This window comes from Bubalus bubalis, chromosome 17, assembly GCF_019923935.1.
Source record: "Bubalus bubalis isolate 160015118507 breed Murrah chromosome 17, NDDB_SH_1, whole genome shotgun sequence".
Classification (NCBI taxonomy): domain Eukaryota; kingdom Metazoa; phylum Chordata; class Mammalia; order Artiodactyla; family Bovidae; genus Bubalus; species Bubalus bubalis.
Window position 1 is genome coordinate 25,441,701 of NC_059173.1, and position 8,092 is coordinate 25,449,792.

The 8,092-nt window shown below is 44.5% G+C and overlaps 1 non-coding gene across 1 annotated transcript; it reads left to right on the plus strand.

The window, feature by feature from the left end:
- The first annotated feature begins 7,296 nt into the window (after positions 1-7,296).
- On the plus strand, positions 7,297-7,402 carry LOC112580052. Its single transcript, XR_003104407.2, has one exon. It is a non-coding gene; the product is annotated as a U6 spliceosomal RNA (small nuclear RNA).
- Positions 7,403-8,092: the final 690 nt, after the last annotated feature.

Consider the following 8,092-nt stretch of genomic DNA (forward strand, 5'->3'; position numbering starts at 1 on the left):
CATGAGAGCTGGTCCAAGGCACTTTTCTAGTGTTGCTTTGGGGCACTTCCATCTGGGAGCCTCGTGTGATGCTCTGCCCTCTTTTTCCCTTTACATACTCACATTCTAGAGGTTATGAAGAGGAAATGCATCCCAGCTCTATTGATAGTGCAATCTTGAGCATGTTACCTCATATCTCGGAGCCTGGTTTTCTTATTCTTACACTAAATTGTTCCTGAAGTCCTACTACATACAGGAAAGTAGTAGTAAACAAGATTACATCAAAAACTATGTCTTATTGCAGTTTTATTCTAGCAGGAGAGAAGCAGTACAATTAATTTTCCTTCTGATGCCACTAATAATTTAATTAGTATTGTGATAATACAAGGGAAAAATATAAGAGCATATTACAAGGGGAACAAATTTTTATATGTTTATATATATGGGCTTCCTTGGTGGCTCAGATGGTAAAGAACCCGCCTGCAATGTGGGAGACCTGGGTTCGATCCCTGGACTGGGGAGATCCCCTGGAGGAGGGCTTGGCAACCCATTCCAGTATTCTTGCCTGGAGAATCCTCATGGACAGAGGAGCCTGGAGGGCTACAGTCCATAGGGCCACAAAAAATTGGACACGACTGAGCTGCTAAGCACAGCACAATATGAATTCATATGTGTTTTTCCCGAAGCCACCATCTTCTCCCTTGGACCTTCCAACCACAATGCCTTGGGATTAGAAATCAACTACAAGGGACTACCCTGGTGGTCTAGTGGCTAAGTCTCTACATTGCCAATGCAGGGGGCCTGAGTTCAATCCCTAGTCAAGGAACTAGATCCCACATGCCACAAATAAGACCTAGCACAAGTAAATAAGTAAATAAATATTTTAGAAAAGAAATCAACTACAAGGAAAAATAAGCTATAAAAACCACAAACACATAAAGGCTAAGAAGTATGTTACTAAATAACAAAAAATACCTGGAGACAAGTGAAAATGAGAACATGATGATCCAAAACCTATGGGATGCAGTTAAGCAGTTCTATGAAGGAAGTTTACAGCAATACAATCTAACCTCAGGAAACAAGAGAAATCTCAAATAAACAACCTAACCATATACCTAAAGCAACTAGAGAAAGAAGAACAAACAAAACCCAAAGTTAGTAGAGAGAAATAAATCATAAAACTCAGAGCAGAAATAAATGAAATAGAGATGAAGAAAACAATAGAAAAGATCAATAAAATTAAAAACTGGTTCTTTGAAAAGATAAACGAAATAAACCTTTAGCCAACTCATCAGGACACAAAGGGAGAGAGCTCAAATCAATAAAACTAGAAATGAAAAAGGAGAAGCTACAACTGACACCACAAAAATACAAAAGATCGTAAGAGACTACTACAAGCAACAGTATGCCAATAAAATGAACAGCCTAGTAGAGATGAGCAAATTCTTAGAAAGGTACAGTCTCCCAAGACCCGACCAGAAAGAAACAGAAAACACAAACAGACCGATCCCAACTACTGAAATTGAACCTATGATTTAAAAAATTCCAACAGACAAACCCTATTGTCGGTTACTAGTTAAGGTGAAAGCAAACCGTGTCTTGTTGCCTTAGGACTCGGTCTTTTCGCTCTCTGCACAAATCAACGTCTGCCCTCAAGCACAGTGACGCCAACACTTACATCTAGGTGAACTCAAAGGGCAAGACTGCAGGTGGTCAAAGTTCTTTTTTATATATATATAAATTTATTTATTTTAATTGGAGGCTAATTACAATATTGTATTGATTTTGCCATACATCAACATGAATCCGCCACGGGTGTACACGTGTTCCCCATCCTGAAACCCCTCCCACCTCCCTCCCCATACCATCCCTCTGGGTCATCCCAGTGCACCAGCCCTGAGCATTCTGTATCATGCTTCGAACCTGGACTGGCAATTCGTTTCTCATATGATATTATACATGTTTCAATGCCATTCTCCCAAGTCATCCCCCCTCTCCCTCTCCCATAGAGTCCAAAAGACTGTTCTAGACATCTGTGTCTCTTTTGCTGTCTCACATACAGGGTTATTGTTACCATCTTTCTAAATTCCATATATATGCGTTAGTATACTGTATTGGGGAGAAGGCAATGGCACCCCACTCCAGTACTGTTGCCTGGAAAATCCCATGGACGGAGGAGCCTGGTGGGCTGCAGTCCGTGGGGGCGCGAAGAGTCGGACACGACTGAGCGACTTCACTTTCACTTTTCACTTTCATGCATTGGAGAAGGAAATGGGAACCCACTCCAGTGTTCTTGCCTGGAGAATCTCAGGGTCGGGGGAGCCTGATGGGCTGCCATCTATGTGGTCGCACAGAGTCAGACACGACTGAAGCGACTTAGCAGCAGCAGCAGCATACTGTATTGGTGTTTTTCTTTCTGGCTTACTTCACTCTGTGTAATAGGCTCCAGTTTCATCCACCTCATTAGAACTGATTCAAATGTATTCTTTTTAATGGCTGAGTAATACTCCATTGTGTACATGTACCACAGCTTTCTTATCCATTCATCTGCTGATGGACATCTAGGTTGCTTCCATGTCCTGGCTATTATAAACAGTGCTGCGATGAACATTGGGGTACACGTGTCTCTTTCAATTCTGGTTTCCTCAGTGTGTATGCCCAGCAGTGGGATTGCTGGGTCATATGGCAATTCTATCAATAATTAACACAAAGGGCATTCAACCAATAAATGGACCACCTTTTTTCCTTCATATCAAACAGATAGTTCAAGCCATCCATCAATCTTTGCCCATTTGATGTCTCACTAAGAAATCAAACTTTTACAACCCAACCCAAGTAGGCAGAAGGAAAAAAATGTATTAGACCATGTAACTAGAAAGGCTCAGATCTGGCTTTACATATGGCTTAATCTGAGTTCAAAGGATGACATAGAAATCTGATTTCTCTCTCTCCCTTTCAGCTGTACTTTGATGCAAACACCACTGTCTGCCATGCTCTCTCCTCCTGGTGGCACAATGGTTGCAGGAGTGTCAGCCCACATCCTCCCAAATTCAAGTTAGGGTAATCAGCAGTCTTCTTTTTCAGTGGATCTTACAAAGCCCTGAGCTTCGTTCTGATTGGACCTGCTTAGGTCACCTGCTTGTGCTTGAGCCAATCAACTCATTTGGAGGATGCTGTGTTTGGTTGCCTGGACCACTCATGCTAAAACTGATAGAAGGGAAATTGGGGGTTGTGGTTGACTGACATTTTTAGGGGTCCAGAAAGCCAAATCAAAATGACTTCCTGTACCTCAAAAGAGTGTGAAAGTGGAAAATTTCACCATTGCTTCTGCAAAGTTCTTAATCTCTAAAAAATAAGAAGTCAAAAATTAATTATATGTATTAATTATATTATAATATATATTATTGTATATATTAATATAATATACTACATAATTATTGGAGAATAAACTATTTATATTATAAATAATTATAATATGCTATACTAGATAATAATAGGATTGATATGATTATATATATATTACTCATACATATAAATTAATTTATAATAGGTATCATTAGTTCTGGCTCTTACATGGTAGCTTGTCAGTGTCACTGAACTTCTGTTTGCACTTCTGCAACTCTGAGCTCAGTGAAACACCAGAGCAGCCAATGAAACCTGCACAGCAAACCACCTTTTTAAAAAAGCATCACCTGTTTCCTACTGACCTTTTAATGATGTAAGCAATTAATTCACAAAATTTTCTGGACAATTAATCTTACATACAGGTTCAAAAAGCAACCGGTCTGCCTGCTTGCTAGAGTTAAAAAAGAGAGAACTTCTGAAAAACAAACAAAAATAACCTTTAATACATGTGAAAGTTCCCCAAACTTCTATAATAGGACGCACTGTCTATTCTCAGACAGGAATTACAGGGACTGTATTAGTTTGTCAGGGCTGCCATAACAAAATAACACAAGAAATTAATTTTCTCACATTGCCAGAGGCTCTAGGTCCAAGATCCAGGTGTCAACAGAATTGATTTGAGACCACTCTCCTCAGCTGGCCGTCTTCTCCACGTGTTCTGATGGTGTTCCATCTGTGTGTCTGCGTCCAAATTTTCTCCTCTTCTCTACTCTTCTCTCCTCTTCTCTACCAGTGCCTTGTGGTGACCCAAATGGGAAGGAAATCCAAGGAAGAGGGGATGTATGTATACATGTGGCTGATTCACCTTACTCTACAGCAGAAACTAACACAACATTGTAAAGCAGCTATACTCCAACAACAACAAAAAATTTCTTCCTCTTATAGGACACCAGCTATATAGGATTGGACCACTCATATGACCTCATTTTACCTTGCGTGTGTACATGCTAAGATGCTTCAGTTACATCTGACTCTTTGCGACCCTGTGGACTGTAGCCCACCAGGCTCCTCTGTCCATGTGAGTCTCCAGACAAGAAGAGTGGAGTGGGTTGCCGTGCCCTCCTCCAGGGGATCTTCCCCACCCAGGGACTGAATCCGTGTCTCTTATGTCTCCTATATTGGCAGACAGGTTCTTTACCACTAGCGCCATCTGGGAAGGCCTCATTTTCCCTTAATTACCTTTATAAAGACCCTCTATCTCCAAATACAGTCACATTCTCAGGTACTGAGGGTTAGGACCACAACAGATGAACTTGAGGAGGAGTGCACAGTTCAGCCCATCCCAGCGGCTTTGCACTGTTGCTGATAAGAACAGTGCTCTTTCTGAATAAATGAGAATGAAACTCATGATACATAAAAACCCTATAGTTGTATATTATTGCCCTCAACATCAAAATGTGAACATATTTTAACCATCTTCTCCCCAAAGGAGACTGCAAGTGAAGAGATTCAGATCCCAAAATCTGGAAACTTCAGTTCAGACCATGTGGGACCAGCAGGAGAAGGACCTGAGTGGCCAGCTGTTGCGTGTCCATCTGGCATTGTTCCACCTGCTCTGGGAGCTGTACCTGTTCTCCTTGGGAGAACCAAACCCCACCCCCAGGCCCTGGTTGCATGTGGCCTCTGTAGGCCTGTGACCCAGGCTAAATGCATCAGATCTTCTCTTTCCCGAATCCAAATCTTGAGCTCTGTGACAAAGACAGGAGATGGTGGGGGTGGCTCCATGCTCAGGTGTCTGAGATCTTGCTTACAGCCCTCTGTCCCCTGAAATCCACCTTCTCTGACTTGTTAACAGCTCTTTGGAGCTGCTTGTAGGACATTATTTATACCCGTGTGGATCCCAATGCTGGCAACACACCCACCCACCCAAACCACCTCTGTGTACTTTACACTAGAAGACTCAAAGTGCAGGAAGAAAATGCAACCGAGCATAGGACCCCATGGGGCCCTTGAGGCAGGGGTGGGGGGCAAGACTTCCGCCATATCCTCCACTTTATCTCCTCTCAGAATTAACTAAGTAATAGTTTCTGATGCACATTTCCTGAATTGTTTTGCAGATGTGAAAATCCCCCCTACCACATGGATATCAACCACTTGATGACCTTGAGCACAGAGCCCCAGGCCCCCTGCGCCTAAGGACTGATAATGTTAACCCCTGTGACACTGCACTGCTACCCTACCATCAGCCAATCAGAGACTCATGCACAAGCCCATCACAGACCCTATGACCACCCCCCTCCCCCACACCTTGCCTTTAAAAGTGTTTTGCTTTGGGGAGCTTGAGGCTTTTTAAGGCCTGGGACACCCATCTCCTTGCATGGCCCTGTAATAAGCCTTTCTCTGCTCCAAACTCCAGCATTTCAGTTTGCTTGGCATCACTGTGCTTCGGGCACATCAACTTGCCTAAATGGAACCATTTAAGAGAAAGGCCTGAAAGGACCTGTCTTTTTGTGGGAATGTACCTCTGCTGTTTATTCCTGAAGAGCAGCTCTGAAGGACACACCTGGGCCTTCAGAACCTGAGACCTGCAAGGCCAGCTCCAGCCAAAACCCTACGTGTGATCTTTCAGGTCCATCAGAAGTCATTGTAAGGCTTTGACAGACAGGCCCACAGGGGATGCTGCCCTCCCCACACCAGATTTGGTAAACAGCCAAGAACAGCCTTTCTGAGTTTTCTGAAAGGATTTCCATCAAGGACTCAGGTCCCCTGGGCCGGCCATGCCCAGGTGACATCCACCTTCCTAGCGCAGGCATCTGCGTGTGGAGGCCTTTTAGGAGGCCCTTGGCTGGGGCACTTTTGTCTGCTCTGACCCTCTACTTTCCCACCCCCAGCCCTTCCTCTCCTGCCCCTCCTCATCCCCTCACTCCAATCCAGAGCCTTTTGTGGGGGTCTTCTTAGCACTGAGCTCATCTAACTGACCCTCATCCCATTGCAGTTCTGTGCATGTATGCTCTGTCGCTTCAGTTGTGCCTGACTCTGTGCAATCCTATGGACTGCAGGCTCCCAAGCTCATCTGTCCATGGCATTCTCCAGGCAAGAATAGAGGAGTGGGTTGCCATTTCCTCCTCCAGGGGATCTTCCCGACACAGGGATCGAACCCAGGTCTCCTGTATTGCAGGCATATTCTTTACCGCTGAGCCACTGGAGAAGCCCTGCAGTTTGGTAGGGAAATAAAAAACATTGAGAGCTGGAACATTTCAGTGTTTATCTTTTCCTCTTGCTTGCACTATTGCAGGGCTTCCCTGGTGGCTCAGCTGGTAAAGAATCTGCCTGCAATGCGGGAGACCTGGGTTTGATCCCTGGGTTGGGAAGATCCCCTGGAGAAGGGAACAGCTACCCACTCTGACTTGGTGAATTCCATGGACTATTCCATGGGGTTGCAAAGAGCTGGACATGACTAATCTTGCTCATCACATTATCATTAGCCTTGCTGTCAGTTTGGTTCATGGTTCTCAGTGACCCCTTCAACACCTGGAAGCTTGACAAGACCCCCTCCTAAGGTGGTCTTCTTCTGATTCCTGCTCAGTTAGCCCACCTCCTCCGAATGGCGGTGACCAAGGCTGTGCTGGCCACCAGGCTCTGAGGACAGATACTAGGAGTTACGCGATGCTCAGAATCAGCAGGAAACATGGAAGGCACACCTTGCAGCGGTCACCACTGGAGTTCCTGGTGGCAGAAAGTATTTGGATGGGACTTCCCTGGTGGTCCAGGGGCTAAGACTCTGCATTCTCAATGCAGGGGGCCTGCGTCTGATCCCCGGTCAGGGAACTAGATCTCACATGCCACAAACTAAGAGTTCACATGCTGCAACTAAAGATCCCACACCCCACAAATGGAGATCAACAATCTTGTGTGCTGCAACTAAGACCTGAGACAATAGGATAAATAAACGAATAAAAGTATTTGGTTATCATGCTCGCTTTGACAGCACGTATACTAAGCTGGAATGATACAGAGAAGATTAGCATGGCTCTTGCACAAGGACGACAGGCAAATTCATCAAGCATTCCATTAAAAAAAAAAAAAAAAGGTATTTGGTTATCTTTCCAAGGTCTTTCTGGAAGCATTCATTGGTTCCAGTCCCTCTCAGTATTCATGATCTGAATTCCAGGGAAGGAACTCGAGACATCCCCCAATGCACTCGGAAAGAGTAGGTCGTCTGGGTTAGCAACCCGCTGGGCAACCCATGTGACACTGATTATTTCCCAATGGGGAAATCAGGGTGCTATTTCCCAAAGTGAGTAGAGGCTGAACTGCCACGAATTAAAGGTACAGTGAGTGAGACACCTGCAAAGGAAAAATCCCAGGGCCTGAGAAGGAATGTTCTACAATGAGGTTCTCATCCACAGCATTTTCCGTCTTATGCCTGGAATAAACTGATGGGGATCTAGACCACGGAGACACTAAGATAGACAGGAAGTGGGGAAAGAGTGTATTAGGACTAAATCAGGTCAAGCTGTGGGAGCCTGAGTGGTGGTCCTAATACCACTCATAATTATCTCATGTCTTCCTGGGAACCATAAGATGAAGTGTCCTCTGGCCTCAGCCTGAAGCCAAATTCAACCCCAATACTGAATTAAAACCTGGACACAGAATTTTGGATAAAGTGGAAATGAATAGCTTTGTTGCTTTGCCAGACAAAGGAGGCCACAGGGGGCTAATGCCCCCACCTGGAGGGGGAATGAGGAATTTTATAGTAATGGTTCAA